This window comes from Amblyomma maculatum, chromosome 5 (genome assembly GCF_055883805.1).
Source record: "Amblyomma maculatum isolate TAMU_Amacu chromosome 5, ASM5588380v1, whole genome shotgun sequence".
Taxonomy (NCBI): Eukaryota; Metazoa; Arthropoda; class Arachnida; order Ixodida; family Ixodidae; genus Amblyomma; species Amblyomma maculatum.
Genome location: NC_139348.1, coordinates 54,524,611 through 54,546,965, shown reverse-complemented (window position 1 = coordinate 54,546,965; position 22,355 = coordinate 54,524,611). Strand labels below are relative to the sequence as shown.

General features: G+C 44.6%; 1 long non-coding RNA gene and 1 pseudogene across 1 annotated transcript; one reads left to right on the top strand and one right to left on the bottom strand.

The window, feature by feature from the left end:
• Positions 1-260: 260 nt before the first annotated feature.
• On the bottom strand, positions 261-2,737 carry LOC146188331 (uncharacterized). Its single transcript, XR_014707190.1, has 3 exons — positions 2,680-2,737; positions 883-945; positions 261-316 (listed from the first exon to the last, which is right to left on the bottom strand). It is a non-coding gene; the product is annotated as an uncharacterized LOC146188331 (long non-coding RNA).
• Positions 2,738-8,916: 6,179 nt separating this feature from the next.
• Positions 8,917-12,636, top strand: LOC146188330 (uncharacterized; annotated as a pseudogene).
• Positions 12,637-22,355: the final 9,719 nt, after the last annotated feature.

Genomic DNA, 22,355 nt, shown 5'->3' with positions numbered 1-22,355 from the left:
GTTTCAAATGCATCACAGCCCAGAGGAATGCCCTTGTACTTATTGACCGACATTATAGTAAATGTGCATAATGCTTTTTAATGACACTACCTCAGTACAGAAATTCTGACGTTTTTTTAGAGCCTGAAGTGTCTGCTTAACCAGACTAGATTACACATTGAGAAGAATGACAATGAGGTCTCCATGTGCCTTTCAATGGACTTAGCCAACAATCATTAGACAAAACCTAAATGTAATGAATGGAAAGCAGCACTCACCTGACCATCTTCACCGACAGTTCCAACCGTCTTATCTATTGGTTCCGCTTTCCCCAAAACTGTAAAACATTAAAATACAACTATTACCTCTCTGACGCACACAAGAACAACTAATGTGGTTATGGGCACCTAATACTCCTGACATTCTGGACAGACTGCCTTTTTCCAGCTCCAGAACTAAGCACAAGCAAACTGAACTGAATTTGATGTTCATGGTCAACTGCGCTTCTGCACGTGCAGCAATGGTTCATTCCCCAACATTGGATACTGGCATGAATTTGATTTTCTTCTTACTCATTACTGAATCCAGCTTTTTTTTATCGCTGCGCACAATGAAAAACACTAAAAGGCTGAAATTGAAACAAAAACACCTATGCTAATTTTTTTAAATGGACAATAGTCCAAAGTGGAGAAACTGAAGTAGGTATTCTTAAACATTGTAGTGCCAGGGTAAAAAAAAAAAAAAAAAACAGCACATTTTTATCAGTTTTCAGCTTCCAGTGTATAAAAAGAAGCTTTGTTAAGCATTTCCGACACTTTCATCACAGACGTTTTATATTTGCCCCTTCATGCTGAACTTAGTACGGATTTTTTATATCAAACATGCTAATAAAACTTTACACACCTTTTGAAGGGCGCTTCAGGACCTGTTGACTCATTTCTCCCATTCCAGAGCAGGTTCCGGACGCTATGAAAAGAAAATAATAAATTAAATTTTCCTGCACTACTTATTGGCACCACTTAAGCAACATAAGATATTTTTTTTAATGTTTTTATGTATGACTTGTTTACATCTTAACTGCACCATATTTCTCTGCATTACAGGCTGAGTATTCAGTGATTCCGAAAGCATATTTTAAGTGGCGGGCGAACAAACCTCCGTTTTGTGTTTAATTTCTTCGTTTTTTAATTTTATATATTTAAAAAATACTCGATCACTCATACCCTTTCTCACGTTACTGCGCTGAACGAAGCTAGCAAGCAAGGCTAGCTTACCTTGGTGCCTGCGCAAGCCTATTCTTATTTTAATATGCTGTTTGATAAACACCAAAATTACGGCTCGCATCTCTTATTCTTGCCTGTTTTAGTATTTTGTGGGCGTGAACAATGTAAAATATTATGAAAATGCGGAAGGCTGAGGTTAGGCTACAGGAAAAAAAAATGTAAGCATTCAAGTCAGATGAAGGAATTAGTGGCTGAGCACCAACATAAAATTATGAGGGACACAAGGGTATGACGCGACAGCGCAGGTGATCAGCCCAAAGTATAACGCCCCGCTCCTAGCCATTTGAACGTGCCTGCGTGGCCTATGGGTTACGTGAATGCAAGAGTCCCAGCTGGTAGCCTGATTGTGGTGTCACATGTGAAAGGAGAGGCCCAAGTTGGCAGCTCCTGCCAAACGTAATGGGAGGCAGCGAGTACGCCCAGTCAGTGTACGATTATGTCAGCTGCCAGCTACTCGCTAGAACCATGCTCGTGAATTCGTAATTTTTCTGTGACAATGCCAACGCCGGCGGACGCTCGCCGATTTTTGATGAACGGGGCAATTAAAGCAGTCACGTTAACAATACTTCTAGCCGGGCGAGGAGATGGGGAGGACATCGGCCCTCCCGCACCCCTACCCCCCTCTCCCCACCCTCGATTCCGGCCTCCCTGTCCGCATTCTTTGAACACAGAAACCGCTGCGCAAACGCAATGTCTGCTGATGGCATTTTACTGTGCCTGTGTACGGTGCCCAATCCGAACTGCTCGCAATATTGTTCTTCATCATGCAGATACTCTTCTTGCTTTTCAGAAAAGTTCGATACAGGAATAAGCGAAAGCATATCATCAACTTTTTGGGCATTATGTGCGAAGTGATACAGCTAGCAAAATAAAAAGGGAACAGACCGCTGAATATGACATCATAGTTACCAACATATCCCAGCGTTCAGTTCCTGTGTGATTTACGCCTTCATTATGTTTTGGTGTGATGGTTGGCGTCAAATAATTCAGCTGTTTATAGAGCAATTTTTTCTGATTTTCAGCAAGTGATATGTTTTTCTTGTCTATGACTTCAATGTACCTATCCAAACTCATCAATGAAGTCTGCTCGCTAAGCAGTTATTAGAGAATTTGAAGGTATAATCAACATAAATAGAGGACTATTTTTATAATAGCTGATGTCTGTCGTGGAAGTAAGTGCATAGGCAAAATATTTGTTTTTCATCATAATAATTCTGCTTAGAAAATTTTTGAAGTGGTAGCTGGAATAACTATTAGAGGGATAAATTTGGAAGCTTCAAAACAGGGAGGTATAATTGTCTTCCGACCACCTGTACAAGTTCTAAAACTGGAGTACGAGCTGTCAACAGCAATGGTAGCCTTAAAATAATTGTCTTCTTTTCTCGAAAATGCAAAAAAACCTATATTCCCTACTTACCAGCTGGCTGGGCATCTGTGGATATCGCACTTTCCGGGAGATTCGTAGGCTGTAAGACAAGCCTGTAAGACAAGCCATGTGGTCCTCCCATTACTCGTGTTGGCTCAGGAAATTGGGATGGGTCTTCCGTAACCAGGCAGGTTGAAGCGTCCCCTGCATTGTGAGCAGCAAAATTGCTTCCTGATGGCAGCGCTGCTACAAATAAAAAGCTTCAAATATGAACCAGCCAAACCTGTCAGCTTAGGTGCGATCATACTGAGTCATGCTAGGAAACTGCTGATTGAAATAATGAGGAAAAATTATTACGGAAATGATGAAGCACACATTACCTTGTTATTCAAACTTATATGCATATTACTAGTAAGGTCATGTCATGTATGAAGTGCTGTCTAAAGCTTTCCAAGCTCAGATGTAGAAAGCAATATCTCTTCGAAATTTGCACAGATATCGAAAGCCATAAGGGTTTTGCTTCACAGGCTTTTCATTTTGGAGTAGTTTCAACAAGCTCTTAGGAAGAATGAGATAGCCATAAAAGAGCAAAAAAAATAATTTTCTATGCTCAAGTACCTCCAAGCATACAGGTAGTGACACTAATGAAAGCAAAAGCATAAATCACAGAATTGTGACAAACATTTTTTCATTAGAATAACATCAAAGCCTGAAATTCTTCCTTTTCCAAAGCTTCATGAAAACTACTTACCATCAGGGTGGCCATGAGCATTGATCACATGTGCTCTTAAGATGCTCGATGGATCTGCAGCTGCTGCTATGGGTGACGAGTTTTGTGCGTCACCTACTGCCAGTTTTGCAGCAGCAGCAGCAGCACTAGGCTCTAAATGGGACCTCCTCTCGGGAATTCTTATTCCTCTGCGTTCTGCGAAGGAAGCATGAAATAGTACAAAATGTCGATAAAAAGCAAAATTATGGAACCATATAAAAAAAAAACAAAAACATTTCACTAAAAAAAAAACTATCACTCGTGGTGCACGTTGGCCATGTTATAATAATAGGGATCTAATATTGCGTAGACAAGTGTTCAAAATATATCAATTGGTTTTTCTTAGCGAGGTCAGACATCTAGTATGAAGTGTAAAAAGTAGCGGCCTACATATACAGAAAGGAGCCGCTTCAGTTTTTTTACCAACTGGAGAAATCAGGCGCTTTTCTCTCCACAAATTAACCGCAACTGGGTGCGTGTGATGTGAAGTAAGCCGGATGTAAACGCAACAACCGTTGGTAGTTGCAGTTTCTATACCCCCTATTTTGATCTTAAGACAGTGTTGTACCACGCATGCGCATTTTTATCGTTCGAGACTTTGTGAAGGAAAAAAGAGTCAACGCCAACTACATAGTCGTTATAACGGATGTTCCAGCTATAGTAAACCAAGACTCCTAAAGCAGAGATTTCGAGATGGCTTCATCGGCATTACTGAAGATTTTGAGGGAGGTGTTCGTAATAACGATATCCCCTTTCTTCTTAGATATCAAAAGCGCGACTTCCCTCGCTACCCTGGCTTAACAAATTTTCGCGGGAACTGCCACCGCGCACCCGTTTTGAAAAGCCCGCCTCTTCAGTGATTCAGGATAGCAAATTTCCTTAGAAGCCGTTGTTACCAATTTCAGACGCTAGTGCCAACCCTTTCAAGCAGCAGGGGAAAGCCTTACTAACGCTTTTTATTGTTTTCATGGCGACGATATTAAACAGAAGAAAAAAAAAGAAACGTTTGTCGTCGTCGAGCGCAATGCAAATCGCCGCCGAAGTACTTCAAATGCCTGCGCTTAAGGCTGGTTCACATGCAAGCGATTGAGTGAACTGAGCGGCGAGTGGCAGCGACAAGAGCGAAAAATTTCCAACGAGTTGGAACTACGTCGCTCTCACCGCTGGAGCCGCCGCGACAGCTCAGAACAGGTTTTTGCGTCGCCGCGGCAGAAATTGCTAGCGTTTTCATTTGCATGTGAACCAGGCTTCAGACAACTCAGGCACCACCACTTTTTCTTTACAACCAACTTTAAAACCTCATTTTACACACGCAAAATGATACGCAACCAACAAAGGACATCGACTTTTTTCAGGGACTTCGTACCTTACTGAGTAACGTTTTAGAAAGTATAAAAGCAAACAAGAACAGAGGAAGTACAATGAAAGGGCATGTTTCCATACCTGCTTCAAAGATCTTGCTACACTTGCTACAAAGGGCCCGCTGCAGGTCTTCGTTTAATATTTCTTGGTGGCCAATTTTTTCAGATTGGCCTTGAACAACTGTCTCTAAATGTGCCACCTTTTCTTGAAGTTCACTTTTTCCAGGGGATGATAACAGCTCCGCCTCAGCACTTCTTTTATTTTTTTCCTTCGCCATGACATCGAGTTTTGCCTGTAATGAGGTAATGAATGCAATCTTATACATGAACTGTTCGCTTCTGAATACCCCGAGCCCACTTAAACTAGCGCTCCCGATAAGTTACATTGCCCGCTAAGTTTTGGCATTGAATCTAAAACTGTAATTCAGGGAAGAATGGGCAAAACCACAGCATAGACGCCGACTCCAAACATTCGCGCGGGGGACACTGCACTGCTGCGAACCACATGGCGGTCGTACACAAGCATAAAAAACAATGACGGTTGTCAGCGGCAAAACAGTGTTATAACCGATAAACGCGGAGAACTAAAAGTGCGTTAAACGCTACATGCATTTAAAAGTCCTGCTCTACCGACAACTGCAATCTTGCTCAGGTAGGAAACGACCTCGTGGCTCGAAAGAGAAGCGGCATGTTCATGGCCAGCAAATACTATCTATCCTCTCTCCATTCGCGTGACGTGAAGATTCTTCTTATGACAGCCAATACATGAGAACACCTATTATACCTGAATCAACGTGCTACCAGAAAGCGATGAAATTTGACAAAGCGCCTTTGGTGGCACCACCTATTAGTTCTCCGTATGTTCGATAAGCAACTCCACAGGCAAGCAATAAACGTTGCAAGTTCTGAAGCACGTACGCCTACCTTGGAACGCCTCTGCGTTATCCATCTATATTGGCGGTCGCACCGCGCGCTTTTGACATTCGCCGTTGGCCACAGTAATAGCGTCATTCTACAATGGCAGTTTTCTTCACTACATCAGTTCTGAACTTGGCGAAAGCTTGCGCCTTACGAGGCATTCGTCGCAAGTGCAAAAATGTGACAAATGGGGAGAGGAGCGGTATCACGAAAAAGAAAGCTAAGAGTGCTAAAACATTCCAGAGGCTGTGGTGCATGAAGGCGGCATAAAAATTGTGTACACCGCGAAACTCACCTTATCACTCGGAGCGATTCATTCGGCCGCCACACCAGTCCGATCCGAAATGTCATCGGAGATACAACGCCGCTTCGGCCAGGCAGTGAGACCGGACGGAGCCCGTCTCTTCCAGGCTGACGCAGGGACCAGCTCGCCGCAGCAGGAGCAGTCACGGCTAACGCAGGGACCAGCTCGCCGCAGCAGGAGCAGTCACGGCATCTCCTTCGGCCACCGGGACGCCGCCAGGAACCAGGGCGCCGGCAGCCACGGTCTCGGCTGGTATCGCAGCAAGGGCCGCAGCAGAGGGGCCTTCGGCGGCCTGGGCCACAGCAAGGGGGCCCGCAGCATCGGGGCCCGCGGCCGCAGTGGCCGCAGCAGCACGAGCAGCAACCACAGTGGATGCAGCAGCACGACTCGCAACCGCAGTGGCCGCAGCAGCAGCAGCAGCCGCTACAGCAGGAGCGGCCGCGGTCTCCGCGACGGACTCCAGCGACGGCGGCTGAACCACGGCAACGGCGGTTCCGGTCCACGGCCACCTGGACGAGCCAGGAGGGTGCCGAGCCGCCATGACCGTATGTAAGTGTGGCGGCCTGGGCAGACCATCTCCAGGTAGTGGCGGACCTCACCCTGGATCGGATGCCGCGGGTCTTCCGCGGCCGCACTGAGCGGGAAAGCTTGGCGGCGCACCCGACTTCGGGGATAGGCCCCGATCCGAGAGCAATCTACTGCGGCACGTGCGGCGTGCTGGTGGTGAACGAGGCCATACACAGGAAGTCGGCTGTCCACCGGGACATCGCGGACCGCTGCGACACGAGGCAGAAGGCGGAGGCGATACGAGCCAGGATGGCTCGAGACCCTGAGTTCGCCGACCTCATACTCCGGGTGGACGTTCCAGGCAACCAGAACCCGGAGTCCCTCCTGCCTCGCCTTGAGCCCGCGGATGACCGGTTGGTCACTGACGAGGATTAGATGGCCCTTGAAATGGACCTGCTGTGGGGGGGGGGGGGGCTTTAAAGGGAAGCGAGCCCGGACTCCAACCCCCCCCCCCCCCGGCTCCCTCAGCTGGAAGAAGGCGGCAAGGAAGTCGTTGCCGGCCTACCGCCGCCTGAATTCAGGTGACGTTCGGTCTGTCTTTAGGAAGGAGGACCGCGCATCCCTTCGAAACGCCGCGCGCCGCGGAGGATGAAGGGGACAAAAGCATTCCTTCTCTTCCGAGTATGAGTAACCCAAACGGGCTGCTGAATAGCGCCGTGTTTCCTTCTTCCCTCGCCGGGCGCAGGAGCAAAGGCAGGAGCCCACCGCTAGCCGTCGCAGACGCGACGCTCATCGGCCGAAAAAGGACCAAGGGCAAGATGCGCCGCGATCGGCGGGAACCGGCTACCGCCGGGGAGAGACGACAGCCAGTCGCGACAACGGAAGGACGCAAGATAAATACTCCCCGCTCTACTTTGTTGTCGCCTTCTTGCCTTTCTGTCAGGCCCCATCCAAAAGGATAGGGTCGCCAGCAAGATCTTCACCAGCGTTCGATTGGGAAGACCCATTAAACATCTGGTTCCGGGCAAAGTCCTGTTCTATGTTGTGTCGTACTTCGCATTGCCACTTTGCGGCCGTGAGAACGGCTGCCCGTGGTGTGCGATCGCGGAAGCTCAGTGTTTGCAGCCTAGACCTCAGAAGAGGCTCGATGGCTTAGTAAGAACCCCCCCACAAGGTTTTTTTTCTTTTCTCCCCTCTACTCGGGCGCTAGCTGCGCCGCGCGGGGCGCACAGGCGAGGCCATTCGCCCTGCCCACGGCCGGTCTCGACGGAGAGCGCGCGCTCTTTCAAAGGCTGGTTAACACTGGCGACTCGCGGAGGCCGCGCGGCTCGATTCGTCACGGAGGGGGTGACCCGCAACAAGCGCCGATCGACAACGAGTGTTCACATCGGCATGCGACTCGCTTCACGACAACCCCTTCACCGAACGAGATTTGAACGAACAGCCGACTTTCGCGCCTTTACCGACTCTGCTACAGCGCTAGTGGTAGATCAATTCGGACTCATTTCGGGTATGAATATGTGCAATTATCAGCGAGGAAGTAGATCTTATGGTTAGGCCCATGTTTAGGGCTGTTTCGACGGTCAAAAGCTCTCTAGTTCAACGAAGATGGAAGCGGCGGTGGTGTACGCGCTGTTGTTTGCAGTCTCACGTAAAAGCAGATCAGGAAATGACCTCATGACAGAGCGTCGAGCACATGATAAAGACTACGAGTACAAAGCCGAATTAGTACGTTTCACTGTCGCAGTGATCCTTGACATGTGTGCTCAACAACAGCGGGCGCATTAATTCGTGCACATGCGCGCATGCACACTTGAATTTTCCCGCCCTAGAAAGAAGGGAGAAGCGCCGCGGGTTGGCTAAGGAGTTCTGCGACTTCAAGTCGCGTCGCAAGAAATCGGTCAGCGAGCGACTCTCTCAAACTACCTGTAACAAGTCGCTGGCGACTGGTTCGGGTCTCCCCCTCCGTGACTAATCGCCCCCTCCGTGACGAATCGTTTCTTGCGACCTCCGCGAGTCGCCAGTGTGAACCAGCCTGTTTCACACTGGCGACTCGCCGAGGTCGCGCGACTCGATTTGTCACGGAGGGGGCGACCCGCGACAAGCACCGAGCGACGACAAGTGTTCACACTGGCATGCGACTCGTTTCCCGATGTCTCGCTCCGAACGAGACTTGCCGCGAGAGAGCCGGTTTTGGCGCCTTTTATTCCTTTTCGTCCGCTGCCGTGCATTCACTCGGTCGTCAGTTCTGTCTCTCCAACATGTATATGTACGATTATCTGAGCGAGGAAGAAGAAATAACCGCCATGCTGGTGTGTAGTGCTGCTTTGGCAGCGCAAAACGCTGTGGTTCAGCGAGAACGGAAGCGGCGGTGGTGTTTGCGGCCTTGTTTGCGGTCCCGCGAAGTTGCAGGCCAGGCAAGTCGTCTCATGATCGAGCTCCGAGCGCTTGACGAAGACTACTACCGCAAGTGAGTGTGCTTCATTTTCATAACTTAACATCTGTGTTTCACCGTGTTATAATCTAACCTCGCTGTTTTTTACCAGTTTCATCAGAATGTCACCCCGGACTTTTGACACGTTGCTGGAACTGCTGAAAAGTGAAATTGCAAAACAGGATACAAATTTCAGGCGTTCCATCAGCCATCTGCTCGGCTTGCAATGACGCTGAGGTAAGCCATCACTTGGGCAACAAAATTGATGAAATCAAAAAATTATTGCTCGAGCGTTGTGGCAACCTTAAACCATTTAAATGGGACTATGCAATCAATATTGCGTCTCAAATATTTTTTTTTCTCGTTGCGAGCGAAGCAATGTGTTTTCTGCCCAGGTTGCTCTCCTATAATGACTGTCATTTGCGTGCAATATTATGAATATGATTGCCGGCTGTTTCTGTTAACCTTAATCGCGCTTTGCTGGCGGGAAAACTGCGGTAATCTCTACTGTGTTGTTCAGTATAGTCTATAAGGGCTATGCCGCCTTAGCAATTTGCCTAGAAAACACCGTTCTTAGCGTTTCTGCGAAAGTGCTATCGTAAACAGCATTTTGCATATGACATGTGAACGCTCATTAATGCGTATGTAAGGTGTGATCGACCAAGAGCCGCCCAAACTTCATATCACTAGTTTCAAGTTGTCGCATAATAATATGAATCATTTAGAGATAATGGAAAGTCCACCTAGTTCTAATGCGACTGCAGGGGCCATAGTTTTGACAAATACAATACGAATTCGCGAGGCCGCTCCACGCGCACCACAAGCAATGAATCAAAACTTGGTCTTGTTTCAATTTGTGCTTTACTTATATTCGTCAATGTTTTGGTGCCTTCAGTTGTTACCTCATTTCTGATTTTATGCACTTCCTCTTTCTTAGGTTTCTTGCTGCAGGCCACACGCTAAGAAGCCTGTCATACGACTTTTTGGTGGGCAGATCCACTGCCTGCACAATTGTAACTGATGTGTGTAAGGCACTGTGGCAGATTTTGAAAACATTGTACCTGGCCAGCCCAAAGACAGCAGAAGAGTGGATCAGGGTATGTCAGCATGTTAAAAACCCTGCATGTAACATTGGAGCCATAACTACAACATTTTTGGCATGGGAATATTTCGTATTCATGTATTTATGGATTTGATCTTAGGGTATGTAAGTCATTGATATAACTGTTCTTGCATTCAGTAAAACTTTTTATTCATTAAACAGGTTGCAGCAGAGTTTGAAGAGAGGTGGAATTTTCCACATTGCTTTGGGGCCATTGACGGCAAGCATATCCACATGATTGCCCGGCCAACTCTGGAAGTCTTGATCGCAATTAAAAGGGTGGCTTCAGCAAAACACTTCTTGCCATCAGTGATGCCCAATATAGGTAAAATTGCCCCTTCCCTTTTCATGTGTGAATGCTTATTCAGCAGTTATGAAATATAAAAGCATTAATTGTCCCAGCAAGGCATGTTTCATGTATACATCAGTTAATCCTGAGTGAATGACACCACATCTTATTATATGAAGTCAGGCTGATGGTGATATGACTTTGTGTATTATCATATCCAGAAAGGCGCATATCATTATAAATGGTTCACTACTGTGAAAAGTCAGATGGAGGATGAATGGCTTACTACTATATGTTAAGTTATATTGATTATAGGTCATGAGCAAGCTACCTTTAGGGAAAAGAGGATGCATATTGCTTCTAGCCAAGTCAAATTATTGAAAAATGTTCAGCTTGTAGGAGCCATGTATGCGGGAGCATGACCTGTTCTTTCTTAGCAGTCGTATTACAAGCAATACCTAACATAGTATTGACTCACTGCTAATTATACCATGCTCACCATAACTTTCTAGTGAGCTCAGAATGTATTACATATTTCAGCTGCAGTTTTTTGAAATGGAACATACTGAATAATATAGCTAATTTAGTTGAACTGGCATTGTCATACATTCTGCATTGTCGCTTTAACATGTAGATGCCTGACTTTGGCTAGCAGGCAAGGCATTAGAACTAACAAAAATGGCATATTTTTATTGTACAGGTTTTTGTATGTCGAGCATGGACATCACGGTAGCGACAACGACGGGGGTATATTTTCCTGCTCAACACTTCAAGAAAGTTGCTGGAAGCTTCCCTGGGTGTGCCTCCACCAGATAATTTTGGAACTGAAGGACCACTGCCGTACTATTTTGTGGGTGAAGAGGCATTACCTTTAAAAACCTATGTGATGCAGCCCTACCCCAGAAGGTGTAAGTACAGTGTTTATGAGAAAGATCTCATCCACCTCACTTAAGTTGTGCATCTCTTTATTGATGCATAAGAATACACACTAGGTAACGATACATATTCTCGATGACAGCTAAACGATGCATGATAAAATTTCTTCTCTTATGCCATTTTGGTTTCGCCGACTGACCTATGGCTGTGAAATCTAAGATGCATTTAGGCCGCATAAATGTTGGTAGAAACTGCACTACTACCACTGATGTTTGGTGTCATTCTGATGCTTGAAACACAGTATTCTCATCATATTAGTGGTGTCAAATGTATCAGAGGCTATAATGCAGTTAATTCGTGGCTTCATATGCCTAAACACACCCCATACACCATAGCCGCTGTTTTATGTTTGCCACTGAAACAGTGTTAAAGAATTCAATGATAAATAATTTAGTGGTCACAGTGCAATACCACGATGTGTTCCATTGCTTACTAAAGCCTAACATGTCATTTCAGAGAAGAATGCACCCAAGAAAACGTTTGGTGTTGGTTATAAGCTACCTTTAGGCACATTTCACCTTCAAAAACACTGAATAAAAATGTCGATGACATATTTTCTCGATCGATGGCTTATGTGAGTAGCACAAACAGCATTTTTTTATTAATTTGTTGCTGTCTCTTTCTTCCTTCTAACAGCGTTACGTGAGATATCCAGCCAGCCCTCCTCGAAAGAACGGAGAGTTTTTAATTACAGTTTGAGCCGGGCATGGCGCATTATTGAGAACGCTTTTGGCATAATGGCTCAAAGGTGGCGCATACTACGCCGACCATTCCGGGCCAAAGATGGAAATGTCAATGCAATTGTCGGAGCTTGTGTAGTGCTCCATAATTTTTTGCTCAAGGAGTCTAACAACATCTGCTGCTGCCTACTGCCCGCCTGGCCTTACAGACAGTGAAGACTGGGCGGGACGGCTCACACCTGGCAGCTGGAGACAAGACCAGCCGCCAACAACTGCTTTTGTGGCCATAGCACCTGTCGGCGGTTATGCGGCAGGGTATGTTGGCAACTTTAAATGTTCTTAGACCATCACAAGCTTTCAATGATGCAGCCTTCACAACCTTTCTTTTGTTACTGTTCACTAGGGGCCAGCCAAACTAGCTTTGGCATAGCCTTTATTAATCACACTTAATGTTCTCTTGTTTATGTAGCCAGAACCTCAACTTAAGCACACTACTGAGTAGCACAGGCTCTACTGCTGAATCATCTATTCAGTCATAAGATATATATATATATATATATATATATATATTGAATTAGACCAATAATGATAAAATATTTGTTATCTTACAGGTATGCCCAAGCCATGTGCAACAGTCTGTGCCACCATTTTGTAACAGTTGGGCAGCTATCTTGGCAGGACCGCATGGTCAGTGGTGGCCAGCAGTAACAACAGGTACAAAGAATTACGAAAACCAAATCATTTATTTTATTGCCTACAACAGGGGCGTGTCCCGGTGCTGCAGTTCAATGTTGTACATCATATTTTCTATGCTATGCATGACGTCTTTGGCAACATTCTTGTCAAGTCTTCTCAGTCTGTCATTCAGACCCATACAAAAATGGAATATCCTGTCCCTTCTTGTTGTTGTTCTTTGCGCACTGATTTCATTCAGGCGCCCAAAGCATGCTGCCGCAAATTCTTGCTGAGTGCAATTTTCAGATCCTCTGTTAAAAAAGGAATCCTCGCCTTACAATGGGTGTCAACAATTAAGAAGCGAATGTTCATCATTGTGAAAACTGAAAGCTTCCCGACTTGACTGGCGCACATTCAACCTTTTTGGTGCTCGAATACAGAAAAAACATTATTTGTCATAAGAAACATACAGCTTACGCTGTGCCTCTAAATGGTGATTACCGTTTACAAGATGGGCAACCCCCTTCTATGGCCCTAGGAGTTTGCTGGAATGGCTCCCCTTATAAAAATGAGTTTTGAATTTCTGTTGACAAATCATTGAGGACTTGTTGAGATCACAGAAAGTCAATGGAAATTCAACATGCGTTGTGCCAACACAACACTAACTCAATGGAACTAGTGTGCACAAAAGTCAACATAATTTTTGTTGATCACTTTTCTTGAATTTTCACTGTTTTTAGAGTGCGCAGTCAAAAAGGGAAATGTTCAAGTCTAAATTTTTTTGCAATGATGGGTGCCACTTTAGTGAGTGAATTATTCAGACAACAAAACAATGTTATGTTACAAATCGCCTACTACTTTCACATAGTCTGTGCGTTATTATTCAACCCCTTATGTACCTACCCAATTTTTTAATACAAAGACTATATAATGCAGGTAGTTACTAGTTTAACAGCTGTAACAATACAGAAAAGAATGGTAAAGGTACAATCTTGTATTAACACGATGCTTCCATGATTGCATTATACCAGCTATCAGAGGCTAAAGTTGGTTCAGGAAACATATAATTAGTAAGTAGTATATGACATTGTACTTTTGAGCACAAATTAAATGTATTGACCTTGTGACAAAGCCTTCATTTTTTGTCATTCATTAAAGTTAGTTATAGACCTTTTCATTGGGTGAGATTGCTGGTGCACCTCCTTTCCAGACTCGGAAACAAGTCTTCCAGTTGGCTGCTTCAACTGTGCCAACATGATGCGTACAATAGAGTGCACTGAAAACAATATGGCAGCACATAGGAAGCCCTTGTTGTAAAGGTCTATACTAAGCTACCTTTAGCATTGAGTAGCATCTAGTTTCAGTTGATCAAAATCATAATCAAATGCACTTCCACAATAAAAAGTAGATGATAGGCAAACTGAAATGTATAAATTCTTGGCTGCACAGTTCCAGTAGTTCTGCTTTCTCCTGATGTCAAAGTAAGGAATACGAAAATGGGAAGCTAATTTTCTGAATAGCTGTGGATATAAATGCCAAGACTTACCAGTAGCTGTAGTTCATACAACTCAAGAATAAATTGGCAGATGTCTGTCAAAAGAGGCTCTAGTAATTGGACCCGACAAATAGCATGATGTCACAGTTAATCTGTAGTTATAAAGCTTTCTACTTGCCATGCCCTGTGATGCCAACAGATGCAAGGGCATTTTGGCAGTGCCTTTGTCGGAGGAATTGCTGCTTGGTGCTTGGCAGGACAAGGGGAAGGATATCCAGGTAGTGAGGGCTCTTTACTGTTCTTTGTGCGCAACCGGTTGCGCACAAGTTGCCGTGCCTGTATATATATTCATATGCCTTCTCCCACCATCGTCACTCACCATAATCTTTTTGTTCTCCCCTTTCTCTTCTGCAGTGCAGAGTAGCTGCCAGACTTTAATCATTCCGGCCAACCTTTCAGTCTTTCCTATCAATAATGTATCTATCAACCCGGGATACCGTAACCAGTTGAAGCCTTTGGTGGTAGGCCTTTTTTGAAGGGTATTTGCTACCTTGTTCTAGAGTTGAGCCTTTAGTATCATGCATGCTCGTTACACGGCAGCCACTGTCACAATAATATCACAACAGAACATGTACAACACAGGAATGACTGCCGCATGAAGCAGCATGTTGTTTAGAAGCATGAAACCAGTTTATGACACTGAAGATAGGATTATGACAAAAGACTGAAGCACAACATTGAAAATGGGTTTATTTCACACCAGTTAATTCTCCAAACATGACAACCAAAATCGAGTATAGCTCATAACAACATTCACAGTGTAATACAGCATTTATACAACACTACAAATCTAACTGCTCTTCATTTATATACTTAAAAACTATCAATGGGCAATATACAAGCCAGGCATAACACTTAACACTGCAGTCACTGTCCCAATAATGTCTCAACAGAGTAGGTAGAACATAGGAATGACTGTCGCATGCAGCAGCATGTTGTTCAGAAGCATGAATTCAGTATAAATAAGTGGAGATAGGATTTTTGACAAAAGATGTTATGGAAGCACAAGGTTGAAAATGGGTTTATTTCACACCAGTTAATTCTTGAAATATGACACTCAAAATCGAGTATAGCTCATAACAACATTCACAGTACTTTACAGTATTTATACAACACTACAAATGTAACTGCTATTCTTTTATATAGGTAATTAAAAACAATACCAATTCTATTTACAAGCAGGGCATAATATTTATAGAATATATGTGCATGCATATTGTTTATTCACCCCCCCCCCCTCACCCCTCATACATACATCTGAAAGAAATGCTTACATGACACTTCAGTAATGCGCTTCTAACATATCTACTCTCAAGAGGGAGGAATTTGAAAGAATATTACCATATCTTTTTCAAGTTCTGGTATATTTTTCGAATTCTGGTATATTTACAGGGCACAGAATTACGAAAGGGAATAAAGTGAAAAGCACATATTTTAGAAAGCTATTTATATTACCAAATATATGAAAATTGCTCTGGTAAATATGGTAGATGCGGATAACACTCAAGCTTCACGTCTATTAATTCAGGACAAAGATAATTTTAGCAGGTCAGAGTATCATTCGCTACAGACAGTGGTCCATAATATGCGCTCCTACAAGATTGTAGGTTATTTTTTTTTGTCCCAAAAGGGGGTCAGCATAACCTTCTCTGCTGATAGCTGGGCTCGGAACTTTTCTGGTTGGACATCACACCATCTTCCTGTGACGCATTTGGATTAGTTTCCAACTTTCACTATTCAGAATCCAATACACCGAACGTTGTTCATATGTGGACGATGGCGCTACTGTGTTAGCCATTTTTATACTTCCCTATAACGATGCTTTTGCATCAACACAATGCTAACTGCCTACTAACTTGTAGGCCACTGGCCCCATGTTTTTTTTTAGTGTGCTTGCACTATCAATCTCAGTCTGACAATAAGCAAGTGCATGTGTTTGTCTGTAGCCAGTGATCCACAGAAAGGAATAAAATAAACAGAGCCGCACTGTGCCGATCATGAGTTTCGAGCCCGCAGTGATGAAAACAAATTAGTTTCACTGGCCAGTGCACCAGAGCAACATGCTATTGCTACAACCAATCACCCCTTATGGCTAACTGCCACTCTATCATGCTATGCATTGCATTTTGCCGTCTTCATCAACTTCCATTCATGAACAAAGGATACAGAAAGCACTGCTATTGCATTGCCCCTCCTAAGGTTTAGTTCAGTCGTGTCCAGTTTAGTTCAGTCGTGTCCGAATCTTCATGATCCTATGGACCATATTATGCCACGCTTTCCAGTCTCTCACTATCTTTCTAACATCACATAACTTCATCTGCAGTGCCACGAGGATGCCATCTAACCATCGCGTTCACTGCCTACCCCTTCTCTGGTGACCCTCAACCTTTCCCAACATCAAATCTTTCTCCAGCGACTCCTCTCTTCTCATCAGATGACCTAAGCAGCTGAGCTTTAACTTTAGAATTTGACCCTCCAATGAGCAGTCAGGGTTTATGGTCGACAATATCGACTGATTTGATCTTCTGGCCGTCCAAGGAACTCTCAAGAGTCTCTAAGGTGTGCTGGGCTGTCCTAAAATGTTATAGTACACGACCACTAAGGTCCACAGTCCCCGATTTCTCAGATCCTCTAAAACAACCAAACCAAGCCAGAACTACGCAAAATTAATAGCATTTGATTTTCATGCACTACACACAAGTAGAGAGACTTGGTATCATCCAGGCATATGCACTTTGTTAGGGACTTGGCAGCAACAATGAAATCTTGTGAGCTAGGCTCTGCCTCCACAAAATGCAAATTCATATCCAGGGGGACAGTGCTAAATGTTGCGTGCTTTACAGTCAGGACATTAATGCATACTTTAACTTGTTCAGTTCCACTTGAGGAATTACTGGAAAGCAAGAGGATTTTTACAATTTCACCGAAAAGCCCATTAGTATACACATAGGAATTTTTCTCCGAGATTTGTCAAGGCCTGCAGCAGAACCGGAATGACCCAACCAACATTTGTTGAAACACTGTGCCCCCTTCTCTACATTCACCTTTTCCTAAAATCAGCACATGTCCCACTTAAGTGAAGTTCTTTCGGAGTATGTACCCTCTGATCAGAGATTTGAAGTCGGACTCCAGACTGTGGTGCGTTTTTCGTGTTACAGATTTTGAGGACCATAACTTTGAAAGTGCTTGCAAGATACAAAACTTTTGCACAATCTGAAAGTGAGGGTACCGTGTTCCCTTGACAAACCTGCTCAGAGTACCATAGATTCGAATTGGAAAAGAGAATAACCCCACAATGGGCCCCAGTTTTTTGCACTTTCCATAAGATGAACTAGCAGATGAGAGTTATAGGTCATATACTCTGTTCCGTAGAAGCTTTCATACTCCACAAGAAAATTCAGCATTTCCTTCTGGATATTCATGAGGTGTTCTATGTGCATTGATGAGCCAAGAAGATAGTGCATCATTGCAACAAACTTCAGCCAGTGCTTATATTGTTTTTCAGGTATGCAGTCCTTCAGCAAGACTGGGGAAAAGAACAACATCCAGTTCTTCCATTCTGACGCCTTCCATTCTTTGATGTCAGACAGAGACCTAGGTAACCTAGACATTTCCCATATAGGGGTCAAGCTCAACAGTAGCCTATTTGCATCGTAAAGGTGCTGACGCAGTCTGAAATGGCGACAGCGCTTTGTCTTCAGCCACATAAACAAAGTGCTTCTAACAAAACCTAAGCAGACTGAGTGCATATAGTGTACTGCAAACCCTGCTCCAAATGTAAAAGAAGCAAGCATTGTTAAGACACTTGTCCCTATAATGCCACAGCTTGCTTGCTGATTAGACCTTGCCTTCCTGGCATGGTCAATAAATGAATTGTGTGTCCTCAGCTTGGCTGTTAAAGTAGCTGGTGGATACACATGCCAGAATCTATTACCTTTCGGCACAATTTGGCCAGGGTCCTCACACCAAGCACACCGACTGGCCCCATCAAATTGCGTCATGTTCATAATTTCACACCCGCAATGCTGTCTACTGAACACGGGCCAGGGAATGCTTTAGACAGCCGAACATTTCCGTCCCTGTCGTGCCGTGTGATTCCCTCCGCAGACAACTCATTCATAACTTTCACAAACGGAATCAAAAAAGTGTTCATGACAGGTTTACAGGAGCCTGTCCACAGGCCTGCCAACAGAAGCTTTTCAATTCTGTGCTTGTATGGGAGCTCATTCACCATACCCAGCAGTGGCCACATGCTCAGATTAGAACTCTCAAAGAAGGGGACACCATCAGTGTTGAAGGTAAGTGTCACGTCCCCTTCAGACAAGGACAATTTGTGATAGGACATGCTCTGCGTAATACCTCCCACATCATATGAAACTGCAGGCACATCAGTTCTCTGCACTGCAGACTCAAGTAGCTCTCGAAGCTGACTTTTGAGGTCCATGACCAGGAAGAAGGAAGACTTCAGGAGGTCCTCATGCGTGTGTAACAGATTACACTTGTTACATGTAACGTCTCCAGTCGCCTCGCCTATGTATTCTTTGCAAGCCCTACAGTAGAAGTGCTTTTTGTACTCTTTCTCACATGCAACAAAATGCCTAAAGAAGGCGTACTTTGATGCCGGGTATGTCACACTGAAGGCAAGTGGGCACCAATGAGACGTATCAGGCTCTCTGTTGCCTCCGTGGAGCATCCATGGCGCAAGCTGTGAGCCATGACCATCAGCAAGCTTTCTGCTAGCGTTAGGTGTGATCCTGGAAACAGCAGATCATCCTAAAATGAGAAACAGTAGACAACACTTTAGGTGCCACACCAATTGAAGCCATGAAACAAATGAGTACACAGAATGCCCCTGTCACATATTAAACATAGTTAAAGGTAAATCTTTTTATCGAATGCTAATTTCATAAGAGGGATGAAAAATAACAGCCCTTATAGTGGATAAATGCTTTACTAATGCAGATCATCCAACAGGTAAGCTGTACACTTCTGACAGCTGGTATTTAATATGCTACCCCTCTTTTTCATGCCGTGGAACCTATTCAGTATAAAAAAGCAAGCTTACCAGTTCACCAGTCCGTTCGTCAGACGAGGCCTCTCGACTCTCGGGTTCACACGGATCAAGGTCGCTCTCATCAGATGTTGAGCTGCCGTCGACATCATCCGATGAGACATCGTCGGACGAATCATCTTCCAGAGACTCGCAAGGATGTGAGTGGCTATACGCAGTCTCCTCAGCAAATGGACTGGATCCAGGATCTGTAATGCCGGCTTTTTGTTTTACATCGCTTGCACAAGCGCTCCTTTCATCACCCGATTCATTTGAGTCACTATCAGCTTGAGAAGCTGGTGGCGCGCCAAGTAATTCCCGCTTCTTAAATCTGTACTTTGAACGAGGTGGAACTTCGGTGCACGAGTCCCATAAAAATCTGCTGTACTGCTCTTTGGAGGCATGACGTCGATCGGCGACCTAAGCAGACCGTATCACGCAGAACGTGTAGAACCGATGCTTCTTCACCTCGACTAGAGATTTGAAACAAAGTACGCCGAAGTTACAACACAGCACACTGCAAAGCCTTCCCGCAACTCCCAAGAAAAAAAAAAAAGATTCGGCGTTGTACACATGATGCAAGGACTAGATAATGGCAAAATACGTAGGCTAAAGAGAGGCTAGTTCGGTAAATGTGCAGCAACAAGCCCACAAACCCACTTTTAATTGTTTTCGATCTCAGCGCCACTAATACTATATGCATGTGGATGCCTTTTTTTTTCCTAAATTGCTGTTGGTAACCAAGCTGCGGAGAAAAAAATAAATACATTGTTCTATCCACGAGATATGCGCAAAAAGTTTTTATCAATTTATTTGCATGTGCACTCGTTTAACTGGTCAAAGCGTTTAAGCGCATGCGACTTTAGCGCTGTCGCATCGTTCGCATGTGATTTGGCTGTGTTATGAGTGGCACTACTGGCGATCATACTGTGAGTTGTGTGCGGTGCGCGTGTGGCCCTGAGACGTTGAGAGCTCACGTGGGATTTGTCTGAAACACGCACCGAAAGCACGTGCAAGGATGTCAGCTTCTGATATTCCGCACATATTAGTCAAATGGGTGGCGGAAGCCAAATGGGATGTTTATCCATTTACCGCAATTGCTGAACCTGCGGTTGGCCTCCGTCTCCTCACCGAAGAGAGCTACATAAAGGAGGTTCAGGGCTCCATACTGAACGTGCGATGGAAGGATGGCGAGCCGGCAGCTCCAGCAGAGCTTCTTGAGCTTGGTAAGTGTTTTTGCTTGTGTTCATGCATGTGCATTTTTGGCCCTTTGTGGACGTTGTAGCGCTTACGTATTGTCTCTGATAGGTAAACTCCGTGTCGTGGCAAAGAAAAGGGACAGAATAGCAACCGCATATTTGCTGGAGAATAATGGCGGCAGCTCCGAGTATATCTTGTTTTAAGCCCTGTGGTCATAATCGTTGTTTGCTTGAGTGAGCGTCGTATTTTTTTTTTTCATTCACATTAATAGTGGCTGGCTTGAACATTTGCAGCACGGAGTGGTATGACCAGAATTGAGAGTGAATTATGTGGCTTTGGCCAGTGATATTGCCTTGTGCTTGAGAGTTAATTGCAGCACTGGCACATAGCCTTACACCGCGGCCTTGGTCGTGACAGCTTCTTTGTGTCGTTCGTCTTGTCCCCTAAGGTCGCAAAATTGAGTTTTGACCGCGATGGCTGCATTACTGTGGAGGCGACTTGCAAAAACGGCCATTTTCTGTGTTAGGTCAGTGTAATTCGGTAAGTTATCCGTGTTCAAATTAATATGCAGGCTGCCAATGCGCCGTCTCGCACGGGCAGTTTCGGACACGGTGGGCATATTAAAGGACGTAGTCAAGTCAGTAATCATACCAACGGTTTTGATTCCACTGGAGGCAATATTCCAGTTGCTTTTATATTTTTATACTGAATGCTCTGGGGTTGCGGTGTTTTTTCTGCATAGTTATGACGAGCCTATGAGAATGTGATGGGGCTGTGTGGGATTTCTAGTTCTGCAGCTCCATATTTGCATACATACAGGTTTAGCTGTTGCTTTCAAAATCCCACTGTTCAAGCTAGGGATCAACCTACATGGGGCTCACATCCAGTAAAATTCACAGGACTAGCTTTAAGCTAAGAAAAATAAAGGACACTTTTGCTGAAAGGCTTGAATTCTGCCTCCTTGAACCTCATAAATGACAGTAGTTTCTGCTAATGTTAATGCGCAGGGGTTTCACATCTACCTTCTTTTGAGAGCCACACAAGAGGTTTTCAAAAAAGGCGAAGGCAAGGATACAGAGCCCCACTGCAGTGTGAACACATTAAGTGGATACTTTCGATTCATTGTCATAAAACCAAACCTGTCGCCCTGTCACTTGGTGAGCAATTTGTTACATGGGCATTTTCAACAGCAGTTCAGTTGACGGTCAATTGGAATGAATGGCACACCGGTGCATGCATTGCACTTTTAACTAAATAAAGGATTATTAATTACTCGCATGTGGTGAGATCACGTGATTCAGACATTTAGTTGAGCATGGTCCAAGTTTCACGACAAGTTTCGTGTGACTGCAACCGACTGACATTCATTCCAAGGTCAGTCGAGAAGCTGAACTGTCACTTAACTGAACAGCAGTTGAAACTGCCAATGTGATATGGGTGTAATGCCTTCTCTTTCCAAATATGGACGACCGTTCTTGGTGTTAGCATTCGTTCTAGCCACCACTTTATGCATAGGAGTAATAAAAAAAATATTAGGGGCTTTTTGAGCCCCGCCTTTAGAGGTGGGAAGCGACAGTGTTAATGACCCCAGTTGGCCAGCTCTCCTTATGGATCCTTGGGCATATGCATAGACTTTGCTACTCACTTTATTACTAGTCTCTTAATTTGTTCCTCTGTTATCTCACACACACATACCCTTTAGCAACAAGAAGATAAATGAAGGGGAAATGAGGATGCTCGTTATATTACATGAAGGAAAGAAGCCAACAGTCGGCGAGGTCAAGGAAAGCATTGAGGATTGTAATTTGTCTTTTTTTTTATTTTTACTTCTATAATCGCATAAATTAGTAATGTAGTCTGTTCAGGGGAAAGATAAATAAACGCAAAGTAGAAGAAAAAACAAAGTGTCGATGGTGGGAACTGAACCCACGAACTCCGAATATCGCG